The sequence below is a fragment of the Lynx canadensis genome, chromosome D2, assembly GCF_007474595.2.
Source record: "Lynx canadensis isolate LIC74 chromosome D2, mLynCan4.pri.v2, whole genome shotgun sequence".
NCBI classification, from domain to species: domain Eukaryota; kingdom Metazoa; phylum Chordata; class Mammalia; order Carnivora; family Felidae; genus Lynx; species Lynx canadensis.
In genome coordinates, this window is record NC_044313.2 from 59,972,143 (window position 1) to 59,990,012 (window position 17,870).

Below are 17,870 nucleotides of genomic sequence, written 5' to 3' on the forward strand. Positions count from 1 at the left end.
TAACAACCTCAGAGAATAGGGAATATTAAATATGTTTCTTTGAGGTTTAAGATCTATGTATAAGTTTTATAGTTATTAAGAGTTCATATGATAAGATTAAAGCAAGTCACAAATCTCTCTAACCCTCAGTTTTCTTCCTTTGTAAAATAAACTGTATTAAATCTACTTCAAAATATTATTATGCTGACAAAATGAGCTAATAGAAATGAAGTACTCAGTAAACAGTAGTGTCTTATAAAAAAATAGTTTCTATTGCTATTACTATTGTGAATAATGCTAGTACTACTGAAGCTACTTATTACTTATTTTATTTTTTAATTTTTTTTACATTTTATTCATTTTTGAGACAGACAGAGAGAGAGAGAGAGAGAGAGAGAGATAGAGAGAGAGAGCACAAGTGGAGAAGAGGCAGAGAGAGAGAGGGAGACACAGAATCCAAAGCAGGCTCCAGGCTCTGAGCTGTCAGCACAGAGCCCGACGCGGGGCTTGAACTCACAAACTGTGAGATCATGACCTGAGCTGAAGTCAGATGCTTAACTGACTGAGCCTCCCAGGCGCCCCAATTATTTTTTTATATGTTGAAGAATGTTATCTATAGAAGTTATAGAAATGTGCCCATGGGCCAACTTGAAGCCAAAGCCCAAAAGTACCTTAAAAGGTAAAGTTCTAAACAAATAATTATGTTTTTATTCAAGATACTGTTTTACATAAGAGGAGACTTATTGTGTATCTGAATTATAGATTATTTAATGCAAATTGTGCTTTTGAGCCTATATGACTTTAAACTGGCATTATAATTCTATGTATTGTTTTTATTAACTTCTTGAAATGTGCAAGAAGGACTCTTGATGGTTCATCTTTTAGGGAAATGTGCTTAACCAGAAATAGATAAAAATCTTAAAGGACAAGATAATTAAATTGTGAGAAACATGGGTGGCTAGTAGTGAAATACCATCAAAAAGAGAAAAAGATTCAGCAAAAATTCAGCCTTTGAACAGGTATGCAGAATGTGGGCTTCACATATTTTGTTTGTGAATTTTCGTATGTGACTTATCAAAAGCACGTAGGAAATACAGAGACGCTTTCCAAACCAAATGTGAAGATTTTCAGGACCACCACTAAGTTTAGATTTTCTGTGTTAGTTGTCTAACTTCATATTTCAGAGAATAAGAACAAATTTTGGAGATATCACTTGATTGAAGTTTATTTTTTGAAGAAACAAAGGAAAATAAAGTAAATCAAAAAAACATCTATGTGGCCCAGTTTACATGAACCATTTTTACATGAATAATTTACATGGCTTCTAAAATTGGAACACAGTTCAATATATAACTTCAGTTTATATAGCCAGAAAACCCCCTTTTTTTTCTGATTCTACTGTACCCTCAGGAATGGATAGATGGCTTTCATTGGAATTATATACAATTTTCTTAATTTAACTTACTTGCACTGTCATGATTTACTTGAATGTCTTCTATTGCTCTGCATAACTTCTTTGCATCTCACCTCAAAAAATTATTTTGCTTTATATGTCTACTGGACCAAACTGCTGTTTGTTTCTCTGAAGTCTCACATTCAAACTTTGGGAGGAAAAGACTGATGGTGTCAGTTAGTCACTGACTGGTGGACAATGTTATCTGGTCCAACTAAAATTCTGTTGAATTAAGTTCAGAAATGAAGAAATAGTGAAAGGAATATTCTGTAAAATCAAGACGTTTTCAAGTCTCAATTTTATGTGTTATCATTTAGTTTGTTATCTTACATGATATTAGTTTCTTTACTGTAGAGGGAAATGAAAGCATACTCTATAGCTTTTAGCCATCATTGCACTTAAAAATTAAGGGCAAAACATTATTCCTTACAATTGGGAACGAAGTGAGAATGTCCATGCTCCAGTGCAACGAGATTTTGTAGATGTTCTAGCCAGTACAGTAAATCAAGAAACAAAGTAAAAAGTGTACAGATTATAAGAAAAAATAAAACTGCTTGTATTTGCAAATTATATGATCAACCACATTGAAAATCCTAAAAAAAAAATTAAAACAACAAAAAACTTCACTCTGGTAAAACTGTTAAGTGAATTTAGCACAAAGGAAGGGGAGGAGGAAGGGATAAGGGCAAAATTAATTAATTAATAAATATAAAGTAGAGAAATGCAATGAAACTCAATATGTATTTCTATTTAATCACAACAATTAGAAAATATGTCTTTTAAAAGTACAATCTGGGGCTCCTGGGTGGCTCAGTCGGTTGATCCACCGACTTCGGCTCAGGTCATGATCTCACAGTTTGTGAGTTCGAGCCCCGCGTCAGTCTCTGTGCTAACAGCTCGGAGCCTGGAGCCTACTTGAGATTCTGTGTCTCCCTCTCTCTCTCTGCCCCTCCCCCACTCATGCTCTGTCTCTGTCCCAGAAATAAATAAACACTTAAAAAAAATTAAATAAAGTACAATCTAGCACAGCGTCAAAAATAACAAAATAATTGATAAATTTAACAAACTTATACAAGGTTTACACTCTGAAAATTATGAGACATTATCAATAAAAATTATGAAAACCATATTAGGAGAAAGTTAATCATATTCCTGGACTGGGAGACTCAATATTATTAAGGTGTACAATTATCTTGAAATTGATTTATAGATATAATGCTTTCCAAAACAAACTCCCAGTAGACTCTTTTATGAAAACTGATAATCCAAGGTGGTTACATGGGTACACTCATTTGTCAAAACTTATAAAACTGTACACTTAGAATTACAGGTAAATTACGTGGATAAAGTTGATTTTAAAAATTAATAATGTTTTACCTAGTAGTCGGCACGTTAACAATGAGGTAATTTTATTTAGATAAAGTCCTATCGAATGTATTAATTAGGATTAATTAAAAAGGTCTGCATGGGGGCGCCTGGGTGGCGCAGTCGGTTAAGCGTCCGACTTCAGCCAGGTCACGATCTCGCGGTCCGTGAGTTCGAGCCCCGCGTCGGGCTCTGGGCTGATGGCTCAGAGCCTGGAGCCTGTTTCCGATTCTGTGTCTCCCTCTCTCTCTGCCCCTCCCCCGTTCATGCTCTGTCTCTCGCTGTCCCAAAAATAAATAAACGTTGAAAAAAAAAAAATTTAAAAAAAAAAAAAAAAAAAGGTCTGCATGAACTACTGAGAATGCTGATGTTTAGAATATTATAATCAAACAAATACCTTTCTACTTTATAACTGGTTACTTGCCAAATATTTCTTTTTAAAAAATATTTTAATATTTACTTATTTTTGAGAGAGAGAGAGACAGAGTGCAAGCGGGGGAGGGGCAGAGAGAGCGGGAGACACAGAATCCGAAGCAGGCTCCAGGCTCCGAACTGTCAGCACCGACACCAGGCATGAACCCATGAACCGCGTGATCACCACCTGAGCCGAAGTCGGAGGCTTAACCAACTGAGCCAGCCAGACACCCCACCAAATATCTCTAATATATGGTCCTCTTTTGTTGATTTTTATTTCTCATGTTTATAAATTATTATGTATTATCTTAGGTCAAGGATGGCAAACATAGGGCCACGGAGCTGCATTTGGTTAACCATCTTATTTTGTATGACCTATGGGCTAAAAATGATTTTAGTATTTTTAAACAGTTGAAAAAATTTCAAAGAAGGATAATATTTTTTGACATCTGAAAGTTATATGAAATTCTAATTTTAGGAATAACACCAATAGATAGTTCTTTGCCCTATAATGGCAATTTTAGTAATGGCAACAGTAACCATAGCAGTAACAGTATGACTCACAAAGCCTAAAACAGTTACTGCCTGGCTCATTACAGAAAAATTTTGCTGACCCTTGTCTTAGTCTGTTTTGGCTCTTTACTAAAATTTTGACTGGGTTTTCCAAGGATCCAATTGCACCTTTATTAATTTTCCTTTGTAAATCTAATCATCCAAAATATTTGAATATTACAATGGTCCTTCCTTCAAGTTCATTGAGTCATGTGACCACCCAGTGCAACTTCTGCTATTCCATCCTATTCCCATTTCAGGGTCCCAGGAGCTTTTCTCCACCCTTTTGCACCCAGGTGGTTTCCATTCTCCTAGGTGCTCTAAGTTTTTTTTTTTTTTTTTTTTTTAATTTTTTTTTTTCAACGTTTATTTATTTTTGGGACAGAGAGAGACAGAGCATGAACGGGGGAGGGGCAAAGAGAGAGGGAGACACAGAATCGGAAGCAGGCTCCAGGCTCTGGGCCATCATCAGCCCAGAGCCCGACGCGGGGCTCGAACTCACGGACCGCGAGATCGTGACCTGGCTGAAGTCGGACGCTTAACCGACTGTGCCACCCAGGCGCCCCGGTGCTCTAAGTTTTTTACCCTTTCTTTGGTAGGTCAAACTATCTGCCCTTCCTTCTTTGCACTTCCTTCCTGCTACTTTGCAGGGTGCTTTAGTTACTAGGATTCACTCTTCCCCAAAGGCTATAAAGAGGTTTCACATTCCTCTTGGTATTTTGCATATGTTCAGCAGGTATAATTAAATTTTAAGCTGCCCTTTGATTATCATACATTTTGAAATTCAACTTTTGAGGTTTACAGGATGTTGAAATTCATCAACTTCACTCAACCACTTTACTTTTTCTTTTCTTTATGTTATAGTAGTAACAATGTGTCTAACGATTATTAGATTACAAATGAGTTTGCAAAAGGTGTGTAAATGAAGTGAGCAACTTGAGGTCACACACAGACAGGGAAAGTAACAGATTGAAATCTTGGGGTCTTAGGGCACCTGGTTCAGAACATTTTCCTTTTTCTCAGGAGCAGGAAATAGTTAAGTGTTTTTATACAACAGGAGTCCTTCTACTTCACTGACTTCCCTTCGTCGATGGGCCAGTTAAAAACACATAAATCCCCCAAATTACTTTTTAGGCAGTTTGTTGAAGAATACCTACCCTATAATGCTCCTCTGTCCTGCTTCAGATTCAGATACATAGCCCTTCTGTCTGTTTCTTGTGTTCACCAGACATGCCTACACTTCTGGCATCTTTCCAATTACTGTCCTGTCTAACCATATGCTTTCTCCGAGAATTCGCACAGCAGACTTGTTCAGGTCTGATCCATCATTACTTTTATATCATCCTGCACAGATCTTATAAGGATCCATATACAGAGATAGCATCTCCCTCTTCAGCCACTCTGTCTTCTCACTCGAGTTTGGGTTTACGTGGTGGATCATGACAAAGAACATATTATATATTTTTTATTTATCTATTTTCTGTCTCCCCATACAAGAATGTAGAGTTTATGAAAGGAGGGATTTTTTAGACATTTAGGATAAAATCAGATGTTAGGCTTTTTACAATTAAATGAAGTGATTGATTTAGTTGTCAAATTCGTCACTTGTTTGAAACGTAGTCACTGGACCTCAAGGAATTAATGGCAAGAAAAAAATTACTTTGTTATATTTTATATTACAGAAAGTGACAGACACTAAGAAGCTACCTTGATAAACACTTTCACAAAGAATTAAAATTCTCTCAATCTTTGGTTTAAGATAGTTTTGAAAGTACCAAGGATTCCTTAATACATACTGTATTTTGTGGCCACCAATGTGATCACAAATGCATATACATGTCTGTATCAAGTAACAAACTTCTATAAAACTGAATATATAGTTGTTTTAAGAAGCTTTCAATGTACCTTGTGCAGATGACAAGATTCCTCTTTAAAGATGATAACAGTTACAGAATAGCCCTGATGAGACTTCTTGATTGCATGCATTAGTGGTTGGGTTGTGGAAGAAAAATCATTGAGGCTAGAGTTTGTGGAACTTGCTGAAGTGTATTTTATGCACATTCTCCTCCATTATCATACCCTTGGTGTTATAGGTTCTGAAAAGTCACAAAATTATCCACAAATTTAATAATTTAAAATATGTTTTATATTGTCTTATATTGCACTGTTTGGAAAAGAAATCAGAAACTTAATTAAAGTCATAAAATATAGAAAGATTCTATGACAAAAATTATTTCTAACCCTTAAAAATGGTTATAAAATATATTGTAATGAGTCCAGAGTGGTCTGTTTACCAAAAAATATATATGAAAATAAAACCAGGAATTTCTGCATATCTTCTATTATCACCAAAATTACTAGTGGCCTAGAAATAAATCTAGGCTACTTGTTTAACAAATTTTTTATCAACAACACGTTTATACAAACTAATCTCTTCCAGTGGATTTTGCTAACTTAACTCTGGGAAGACAACCCTATTTTAGACTGACTTCATACTTCTCCATCTCAAAGACATTCCCCTTCTTTGGAATATCTTTGTGACCCTGAGTAAGTCAGATAATTTCTCAACTTTTGATTTGCATTTGTAAAATAAGGAAAACAAACATACTGGCCTAGTTATATGGTTGATCTGAGTTTAAACGGGATAATACATGCACAACATTAAGTAAAGTTTTCCAGCGCACTATAAGTGCTCAATGAATTTGTCTTAGTATTACAGTGTAGTAATACAAATACAAAGAATTTGTTATGTGTATTAGTCAAAATAACGCATTCTAGCTGCTCTAACACAACCCCACAAATCCCGATTGCTTATTTCAGTGATAGTTTATTTATCATTTATACATTGCTCTGTTGTTAGCCAGTTTTCCTGGATAAGTTTCTACCAAGTAATGACTTGGTGATTCAGGATCCTCCAATCTTTTGATACTGCTATCTTTATAATGTGGCCTCCACTGTCATTGGAGAAAGGGAAGAAACAGTGGATGATTGATTAGCGAACACCTAACCTTCCTTGGCACACCCTTTGTTCCAGTTATTACTGCTATGCAACAGATGATCCAAAAGTTAGCCACTTAAAACAACAACCAATATATTATGTTCACAGATTCTATGCATCAAAAATTCAGAAAGGGCATAGGCTTGTTTACTCACATATCTGATGTCTGATTTCAGTACTGGAAGACTAAGGAAAATTACATTAACTTTCATGTGGCTTGGCTTTCTCATAGCATGACAATCTCCAGATAATTGGTTATTTTTGTATGGCATTTTAGGAATCAAGAATAAGTGTTGCAGCTAACAAAGCACAGACGATACTTTCTTTCCTAACCTACTCTCTGAAATTATACAGTGTTATTTCTGTCATAATTTATTACTTACAAACAAGTCAAAGACCTCCCTGATTCAAGAGGAGGAGAATGAACTTTACCTTTCTGTGTAAGAAGTATAAAGGTCAAAAGGAACAAATGGGATGGGATACAATATAAAGCCTATATTTGGAAAATGTAATGTGCTCTACTTATTATAATACTCTCATCATCATTACTACTAATAATTTTTTTACTGATTAACTTTGTTACCATGTTACCTTGAAAAGTTTACTGCTTTTAAAGAGTAAAATAAACCAGTGGAAATATTTTTAAAACATTGCAGGTAATCATTTGCTTATAACAAGTTTTTGGGAGTTCTGATTAGTAAAATATTCTAGTTAAAAATTTTATTACATTTTAATTTCTTCGGTAACTATATGCATTGCCTATTTAAGATGTTAAGCTATATACAATCTTTCTGATACAAACTTTCTGGTACACTCTAAAAATTTCCTTTGAGGGGCGCCTGGGTGGCTCAGTCAGTTAGGCATCTGACTTTGGCTCAGGTCATGTTCTCACGGTTGGTGGTTCGAGCCCCGCGTCAGGCTCTGTGCTGACAGCTCAGAGCCTGGAGCCTGCTTCCAATTCTGTGTCCCCCTCCCTGGCTCACGCTCTGTCTCACTCTCTCTCTCAAAAATAAATAAACATTAAAAAAAATAGAGATTTCCTTTGAAATAGTAATATCTAGGAAGTACAAAATAGAATAAAACTTTTGAAAAGTGTACGTAGAATACAAAAGTGTCATGAACCCGGATGGCAAAGAATGAAGAAGGCATCATGTTAACAACTAATTTTCTATTTGTTGTACAGTCTCCTCAGTCAACCTCTTGAAAAAATATTTGAGTACTTTCTATCTTTCAAGAACTGTGTTTAAGAATACAAACATGAGTGAGATAGGATCCTTGTTCTTAATTAACTAGCTTTCTCATGGAATGAAGAGATGTGTGAGCCAATGATGAGAATTTATAGTGGTAAGTGCTACAATGAAAACAGAATCATCATTGCTAATTAAGAGATTTTAATTATGTCATGGAGAAAATTATGCACAGATGTACTCATTTGGTGACTAGAGTTGGGTGATTAGAGTTGGGCTTTGTTGAATGGATAGGGGTTGTATAGTTGGAATTGTGGTTTAGGACATTTGCAAGGGAAAAGAAGTAAAGACATATTTAGAGAAATGTAATTAGGCCAGAGTGCCTGGACTCCAGTGTATAGGTGGAAAAATAACTGGGCAAATAAAAAGAATCCAGATTTATAATATTTTTTATGCCATGTCAAAGATAAATAACCTTGACCAATGTCAAGAGGAGCACAGTTACTAGGCTTGGCACAGACTATTCAAGATTCATTCCATAGGGTTTGGGTGGGGGAGTATCTTCCCCCTCATGTGCCACAAACACCTCAGCATTCCTAATATTCGAAAATTGAAGTGCTTTTAGCAGGAAAGAAAGTAGAAATTAGTGATAGGGTAGACAACAAACAATCCCTTACAATGTATTTATTATTAAAAGAAGGTAGGAATTTTAATCAAATGCTAATTTACTATTTATGCCTCACTAAATAAATTGATCAAGTGTAATTTTCAGGAATTGCTCTTCCTTAGGATATGAAACTTCTCCAAAAGGGACTTTGGAAGAGTGATAAAGATAATAACAATAATGATGATGGTGATGATGATGATAATAATAATAATAATAATTATTATTATTATTATTATTATTACTATAGAAAATAAGTGAGGCTTGTGTCTGGAACCAGCCAGCATTTTTGTATTTGAAATGAGCTAAAGCCAAGCATATGCCAACAGCATTTCTAACTGCCTACTCTCTTTTAGGAGATTTAGGAAATCAGACTGACAGTTAGGGATGCTCACCACTAGAGCAGCCAAGGTGAAGGGATTGAAGTGCTGTCTTGCCAGCTTCAGGGACTCGTTGAGTCTGTTCCAGAATATAACATGCCACTGATTACAGAGGATTTTGGTGTTAAATTGACAGAAGAAATTGCTAATCAAAATGCAAGTGGGAGATGTAAATGCAAAAAGATATGAACTCACCAATTAATGCACAGAGAATCATTTTCTCCTTTAGATGCCTTGTTTTGTTATTAAATCTGAAGCTTTACACGTTAGCTTCAAAAGAACTACATCAATCAGAGAAGGTTGAAAGACAGTGTGTTATGCTGTGATGAGCACTAGATTAGAAATCGAAAGACCTTGATCTTGGTTTCTGCTACATTATATAGTAAGTAGCTCTGGAGTCCTGATTTCCTACCTTGAACGCACTTACACAGTGTCCTAAAGCATAATGGGGATAATCACATTTTTCTTGCTTATAATTGCATATTTTAGGGGGTTCTTCCTTCCTTCTTTCCTTCTCTATCTCTCTGTCTCTGTCTTTTCTCTCATTCTTTAAGCTATTCATTGAATTATTTTGATTCATTTATTTTGATAACTTTTTATTGAATACCTACTATGTACCAATAAATTTGTCAGACATTTAGGCATATGGAGCTAGATAAGATAGGCAAAATCTCTATTCTCTTGGAGTTTATATTCTAGTGGAGAGAGACAGAAAGTAAACAATTATAGAAAATATAGACAGGGAAGTAATGATGAATTATATGATGGAATGAAGCAGTATGAAGTGATAAAGAGAATATTGGCATAAGAGAAAACAACATGTTAAATACAGTAGTCAGGGAAAACCTCTCTGAGGACATCAAATTTGACTTAGGTAATAAGAATCAAGATGAGTCAACAATTTTAAGATGGAAGAATGTTGCAGGCAGGGTAGAGTAAATGCAAAGAAAACAAGATTAGCAAAACACTGGTTGTACCTGAAGACCTGGAATGAGGCACTGTGTCTAAAGCTTAGTAAAGGGAGGAAGGATAGTAATATAATATGATTTTAGAGAGCTAGACAGAGTATAGATTATTTTGGCCTCTTCAGATACATTAAATAATTTGGATTTTATTCCAAAGCATCGGGAACTATTAAATTAAATCTAACACATGAGTGGCATGATCCCATTTGTATATTAAGAAGTTCTATCTTGCTTTTGTTGATGATTTGATTTCCAAAAGATCTCTAAAAAATATGTTTATCAAGTAACTAAGTTTATTAGACTTAGTGCAGTAAAAGAGAAACCACCTTGACAGGGTCTTATAAGCATCTCAAATGGGGAGATTGAGTAGGTCTCTTTATATCATTTTAAGGCCTGTGCTGAATGTTGTGGGGTTTTTGTTTGTTTGTTTGTTTGTTTGTTTGGTAGAGACAGTGCAAGTGCGGTAGGGGCAGAGAGAGAGGGAGTGAGAGAGAATCACAAGCAGACTCCATGCTGTCAGCGCAGAACCCAGTGCAGGGTTCAAACTCACAGTACTGTGAGATTATGACCTGAGCCAAAATCAAGAGTTGGATGCTCAACCGACTGAACCACCCAGGGGTCCTGCTGAATGATTTTAAAGTGCATCTTCAGGAGGGAAAACTGGTTGGGATTTGGTGACATAGATTTGGATGAGAGAACACAGTGAATTGATCTTGAAATGAATCTAGATGAACTTGTTAGTCTTGATAATTTATCAGTTTAGCTGCATCAGTTTTCTCTTCCAGGAGCAGGTATTTTTTAGAGAAAGGAGCTAAGATATTTTTGCTTGATCTTAGTATTATGAACACAAGAATAGGAAAGTCTCTCCAGTCCCATTAGTATTTAATAAAAGAGCTGGAAATTTTGTTGTTTACAGTTCTCACTAGTCCATGGGAAATATGTTGTTGAGGGTGGGTTGGCAAGAGTTGAAGTGAGAATATCAGATAGGAGACTGTGGTTGTTTTCTAAGGTAATAGATGATGTCGATGTAGATTAGGTCTACGCTGTTCAGTGCAATAGTTACATGTGGATATTTGAGCACTTGAAATTAGGCTAGTATGAACTGAGATGTGCTATGTTAGTGTAAAAACCATAGCAGATGTTGAAAACTCCACACACAAAAAAATAATATAGAATATCTCATCTATTTTTAATATTTATAATATTTAATATTTAATGGAGAATTTATGTTAATAATATAATTTAACCAAATATATTCAAGATATTATTCGCTTAACATGTGTTAAGTATTATTTATTTTATTAACGTGACTGCTAGCAAACTTAAAATTACATATGATGCTTGCATTACATTTGTATTGAACAGTGCTGGACTAGAGAGTTGGTAGAAGAGGTGATCAGATTTGAAATTTATTTGAGAGATAAAATGTGCGGACTTTCCTGGGAATAAGTGTGAAATTGAAGAAAACCGGGGAAACAAATTTGCCTCTTAGGTGTCTTGCTTTGGGCCATTGTATGGCTGTAAGTGTGGCTTTTTAAAATTATTTATCTAATTATTTTTGAGAGAGAGAGAGAAAGAGAGAATGAATGGGGGAGGGGCAGAGAGAGAGGGAGACAGAGAATCCCAAGCAGGCTATATTCTATCAGTGCAGACCCCAGTGTGGGGCTTGAACTCATAAATGGTGAAATCATGACCTGAGCCAAAACAAAGAGTTGGGGGCTCAGTGTGCCACCCAGGAGCCCCTGGATATAAGTGTGATTTAATGAGCTAGTGGAGACTTGGAGAAACCAGTTTGGGGTAGGAATTTAATTCCATTTTAGTGGGCACATTAGATATGAAATTTGCTTATTTTATAGATACATGGGTCATTGGATATATGATTTTGGAGCTTAGAACATAAATTTGGCCTATTATAGAAATTTGATTTCCCTTAACATAGGATGCACTCACCTTTTCAGAGGGTATATTAGAAAAGAAAAAAAATGATATAGGAACAAACATTTAAAATTCATGCTGAGGAGGAGTCGACAGCAAAGGAGACTGACAAACAGTAACAGGAACGATGAGAAGAATCAAGACAGTGTTGAGTCAGAAGCCAAGGCAAGAGTTTTCAACTGTGTAGACTGTTACATAGAGAGCTGATAAGGTAAGAAGATATGTTCATTGTATTTGGGGACAGATGATCAAATAGATAATGTAGGGTTGAAAATAAAGTACATGGTGTCAGGCATTACTGAAACTGATGACCAAGGCTGCAGCAGGCAAAGAAGCTAAATACTGCAATTATAGGTTGAGAAAATGTCAGCCTATTGGGACCAGTGCACTTTTATGGAGCTTAGATATAAGTAGAAAATTTGGGACAGGAAAAGAGAAATTAGAATTCTTGAATGTGTAGTGCTCTGAAAAAGAGTTTAAACAGTTCTCTCATTTCCCTTTGGAATCCTCAGAACATCTATAACGTCATCACCCCATCATAGGGCAAGAACAACAAAATAAACCTGACATCGTGACAATGACTGAACCAACACTCTGAAAGTGAACTCTTTATACTTTATGCTTACATAAATGCTTACAATTGTAAATATTGTATTATATCTAGGCTTTTGATAACAACTTGAGTTGATGACTCTATGTGTCTTGTGTGTCTTGATCCCAGCCCAGTTTTTTTTGTTTTAGTTTTTTTTTTTTTTTTTTTGGTTTTTTGTTATTCTTCCAGTGTTTGCTATTGAATCATACTATCTTCGATTGGAAAGCTTGTTCCTTCCTGTGTCCTTATGAATATCTGCAGTCATTAGTCTTTGTGTACTTCTGAAATATTTGTCTTTAAATGCAATCTTTACCTATCAACTTCTTTGGAAAGATTTGCTTTGCTCCAATATGTTCTGCAAAATCCTGCCACCATATTCCATTCTGTTAACTCCAATGTTGGCTTTTGCCTACCTCTGAGTACTTTCTGCAATGTAAAGATTTAGCTGTACCTGTGTTTCCTGTTACAATTATATTTTAATTACCCTATTTAGTTTTCTTGCCATAGATGCAATGAGAAGAACAGTATCAAATTACTTTCAGAAGAAATCATCACTTTCTGCTTGGGTCAGAGCTCAAACAGATTCCCCCACTGGCTGTTTTTACTGTGGAATACTAATGAACGTTTCTCCACCTCAAATCACTATCTTGTTACTAAATTAAACCCAATTTATAGTAAACTACAAAGCTACTTTATTAACAAATATGAGTAAAATAGATATTAGTCAGTGATAATATTTTTGTTATAAAATTAACACGTTTGTGATAACATGCTTGTAACAATATAGAAGAGTTTATGGTAAACATTTAAACCTTGACTGCTCCTACTTCTGGATCTCTGGATCTCACTTCTTCCAGTACTGATTGCTTTTAGCGATTTTGTTTGTATCCTTTCAGATAATTTTCTACATAAATTCTAACACATATACTTGATCATCTATGTATATCTTTCGTTCATTTGTTTGTTTTGGCAAAAGTAAGACCATTTTATTCCCACTGTTGTGAAGCTTGATTTAATTTTTGTAATTCTGCAGTGTCATGCATTAGGTTCTCTTAGTTTCAGCCCAAAATAAAAGTTAGCATGATCCCATAAAACTGTTGGTAATACATCTATTTTATTATAAGCCTTTCCTGTAGGTGGGAAAAGTATAAGTATAATACATCCCTTTCTTTATAAGCCTTTCTGGTAGGTGGGAAAGAGAAGAAAGGGGGACAAGTCACCCAGAGACAGAACACATGGAAGCATGGAAGCAAATAATCATTTGAGGTCATAGATTAAAAAAATATGGAAAGCTAACATATTGTCATTAGTGGAGCATTGCATTGTTACTGAAATGATAGAGCTGAGTTGAGTAAAAATTCACATAGCTCAAAATCTTTAGAAGTTGTTGGGGACTACAGAGGTGAAGTGATAGAGTGCCCAAGTGCATACAGCTAGTTAGTGTCAAAGTCACTGGTGTCCTGAATCCAAAATCAGTGTGCTTTTGCTATTACCACAACCATAGATACAAACAAAAAGACAGGCAAACACATGGTATTAATCAAATGCAATTGTAATATAATGTGTTTAGTATGACATATTATATTAATTAAGCATATATATTTTAAAAATTACCTAAAAACCTGTATTTGAAATCATTGGCTAACAACAGGAATACATTAATGTAAGGACAAGAAAAGAACAAGTGATGAGAAGCTTGGGGGGAAGGTCAAATTAGCTTCTCTAGAAGAGAAGATGAGGTAGGAAGATCAAGGGAAATAATTTAAATGTACCGAATTTGCTTAAGAAGTGAAGTAAAGAGAAAATGCCCTTCAGTTTAAAGTAAAATTCCCAACAGAAACTGAGAAGATCAAGTAGAGGTAAAAGCTATATCCTTGAGCTGCTGATAAAGAAATCTAGCCTGAGGGGAGAAAGTTTTGTTGAGAGATTGTTACCTGGCAGGAACTTTACACTCATTCTCTCATTTCACCCCTAAAGAAACCCTTGAGGAAGGGATTTAAATAACCATTTTATTGGCAGGAAAGGAAACACATCATTTAAAATTACTCTCCCAAAGTCACTCTGATAGACTGTGTCCAACAGGGTTCAGAATCAAGCATTTCTATCTGACTCCAAAGCCTAAGTTTATTGTGCTACCCATACTGCCTTTTTTCACTCACTAAGGTAAGAATGATCTTCATGTGGTATCCAGAGTTTCTGGATATAGAGATGTGGGAGATCAATCTTAGTATTTCTGTACTATCCTTAAGAATTTAGAAAGCATAATTAAATTCAGTTATAAAGAAGTAAGATTAAGGCGGGGGGATGAATATTTTGCTAGGCATCGCACATTGTTTTACAAAGGTTTTCTAAGTATAAGCTTCCTGTCACTTACCTATTTATTCTGCTGCTTCCTGATTATAACTCTGTTTGTTTGGAGCTTGAAGAAATTTGAGTGTATTAAGACAGAAATGAATAGCCAAATAAGCAAGTCAAGGCTGATAGGCTGCTCCTCTCACTAAAATTTCTACCTGTAGGTCAATTTTTTCATCTGTACTCTTTTTGCAAGTTGGCCCTAATACAGAGACTTGGAGTCAAAAATGGAACAAGACTAGACTCTAACACAGAACTTTTCTATTTTCTCAAAATCCTGTTAATATTTTATGTAGATATGGGCTTTCTTCACAATCCAGCCTCATCTGGCTCTCCCATTTGCAAATTTGAATTCATATCCCTCTTTAAGAAATAATTGTTCTGACACTAAAGCTATTCATTTGCAAGAACAAGGCTTTTTGAGAGGTAAGAAGAAAAGATTTTGAAAAGCAAAAGTCCAATTTTAAAGAAGAGATATAAGGTTTTTCCATAACACTAGATTTAAAGAGTCTAGAGGAAAAGCTGGATCCCTCTACCTGTAATGTTTAGCAGTTTTGTCTATCTTGGGAAATCAGGTAACAAAGGAAGTCTGAGAGACCAGGCTTGCCTAGATCTTTGGGGAAAAATGAGTGGGCATGTGAGGCTCCTCTGCCTCTTTCCAGATGAGTACTTTAGTGGTCAATGCCAAGGAGCCAGTATCTGCAGAGTGTCAATCACCATGGAGTAATAATTTGTCACCTATACTGAAAACATTCTGTCTTCCTGTTGCGGTTCAGGGATAGCCACAGACATATCACCTGGATTATACAAAAGTGACTTCTGGTGTCTCTAGACTTTGCTTCTCTCTTTTGGAACTACTGTAAAGCCACCTCCCATTTTAGCCACTCAGAAGGACACTTAACAACCATCTCTCATTAAAACAAAAACAAAAACAAAACAGAAAACAAAACAAACAAAGAAACAAAGAAAATAACAGGAGCCCCTGGGTGGCTCAGTCAGTTAAGTGTTCGACTTTAGCTCAGGTCATGATCTCATGGTTCATGGGTTCAAGCCCCAGGTCAGGCTCTGTGCTGACGGCTCAGAGCCTGGACCCTGCTGCATATTCTGTGTCTCTCTTTCTCTCTGCCCCTTCACTGCTCATGCTCTCTCTCTCTGTGTATTTTGCTCTCAAAAATAAATAAACATTAAAAAAAAAACCCAAAAAACAAAAGAGCGGATGGGTGGGGAGACAAAGAGAGAGAGAGAGAGAGAGAGAGAGGGAGAAAAGAATAGAGACAGGGAGACTTCGGATGCAAAACTACTGCGAAAGAAAAGCTTCAGTGTGCCATGCTGTGGTTAATACAGTTTAACCAGTTTGAAGTGCCTGCCCCATGTTGAGCTAGGGCACTGGCGAAGTCTGCCACCATTTCAATAAGATAGCCCCCAAGAGGATGCTTTATGGCTTCTGAGTCCTCGTTGGCTATTTCACTTCTAAGTTCATAATTGGGCAGTGTAAGTACATGGAGCTAGAAAGTCAGAAAGGGCTTCTTGTGACCATGTGCAACCTTGTAGTGTGGTCCAATGAAACTTTATATCCCATTTGAGCATATGAGAAAAACCTGCCAAACCTTTCTATTATGGATTTGAAAATAAGAGGGAGAGTAACAGAATAAGAAAGAGACCTATGGAAGCCTTGTGTGGAGATGCATTGTCTTTCTCCATGTGTTTGGCCATTATACAAAATATTAATGTGTACTTGCACTTGATGGTAATAAGGGTGTTCTCATGGTTGATCAAAATTGTTTGGCTAGCCATGATGCAATGATGGTGGATTACTCCTGTCAGGGTAGTCAGTGAGGGATTTCTACATTAGGTAGCAAGGGGATAATATGACACAGGCCTCAATCCGGACAGCAATCTAGATTGAAAGAAGACGTATTGTACTTTAGACAGTAGAATTAGACATGTGTTCTAAGATCAAGTAGAAATAATGGTAGGAAGAACTTAATTCTATGTAACCCTTTTATATTTTAAGCCTTTATACCCCCCAAAAGGTTGTTCTCAGATTAAGTGGAGATCATGGGTATGAAAACAGTTTAAAAATGAAAATTGAAGGAGATATTAATATTTACCTGATTTCTGGAGCCAGAAACTTGGCCATCATCTGACAGTCCTTTTTCGGATTATTCACCAAGTCCTATTACCTCTTGACATTCAGTCATTTTGACATTCTGTCTGGCCCCTCTACCTTTGCAATAATTTTTACTTCTGCTTGAGTATCTGTTTGGATGTCATTTCCTTCTGGAAGGATTTTCTCAACCCTACTTAGGAATTAGGTATTTCAATATATTCACATGGCACCGCACACCTGCAAATAATGTCAATGGTTACAACTATTTATCATGTTTTCTGTTAGAATCTAAGATATAGAGAAAGCCAAGACTATAGCTCCAAGTCTCGCTCCTTCACTATGGCATCATGATGCTTAACACATAAGTAGATAGATCATCAGTAACTTGTTTTTGGAGGAATACGTTTATGAATGACTTTTTCTGGAATTAAAAATTAGAGAGGAACATGAAACTGAAAATGATAAGAGTAATGATTTTAAATAAGAATTGATAAATTTTTAAAAATATTTTGGTGCCTAACACAAATAAACTTCAAAATACGCTCTAAAATTAATAGGTTGGTTTTGATACTTTATTTGACAATCATCTAAAGATTTGGGAAACATAGATAATGTAGTAATAATATATGTATTGATTTCTATTTTCACAAAAAACTTACATTCTTTTTAGTTTTTAACATATATAAAAATATTAATACATGTCACAAGTAAATGCTTTTTGCTAGATTAAATTGATGCTTTTTTTTAAAGAAGACTTTGCACCCAACTTGGGGCTCAAACTCATGACCACTGAGATAGAGAGTCACATGTTCTACTGATTGAGCCAGCAAGGCTCCCCAAATTGATGCTTTTCATATTTTACAGAGAGATCTAGCATAATATTTAATAATATAGTTTATAAATCAAACAGATTAAAGCTTATTG

The 17,870-nt window shown here is 35.6% G+C and overlaps 1 protein-coding gene across 1 annotated transcript in view; it reads left to right on the top strand.

Annotated features, from left to right (window-relative positions):
• CTNNA3 (catenin alpha 3) overlaps positions 1-17,870 on the top strand; it is an 834,982-nt gene that overhangs the window by 494,793 nt on the left and 322,319 nt on the right. The window lies entirely within an intron of this gene.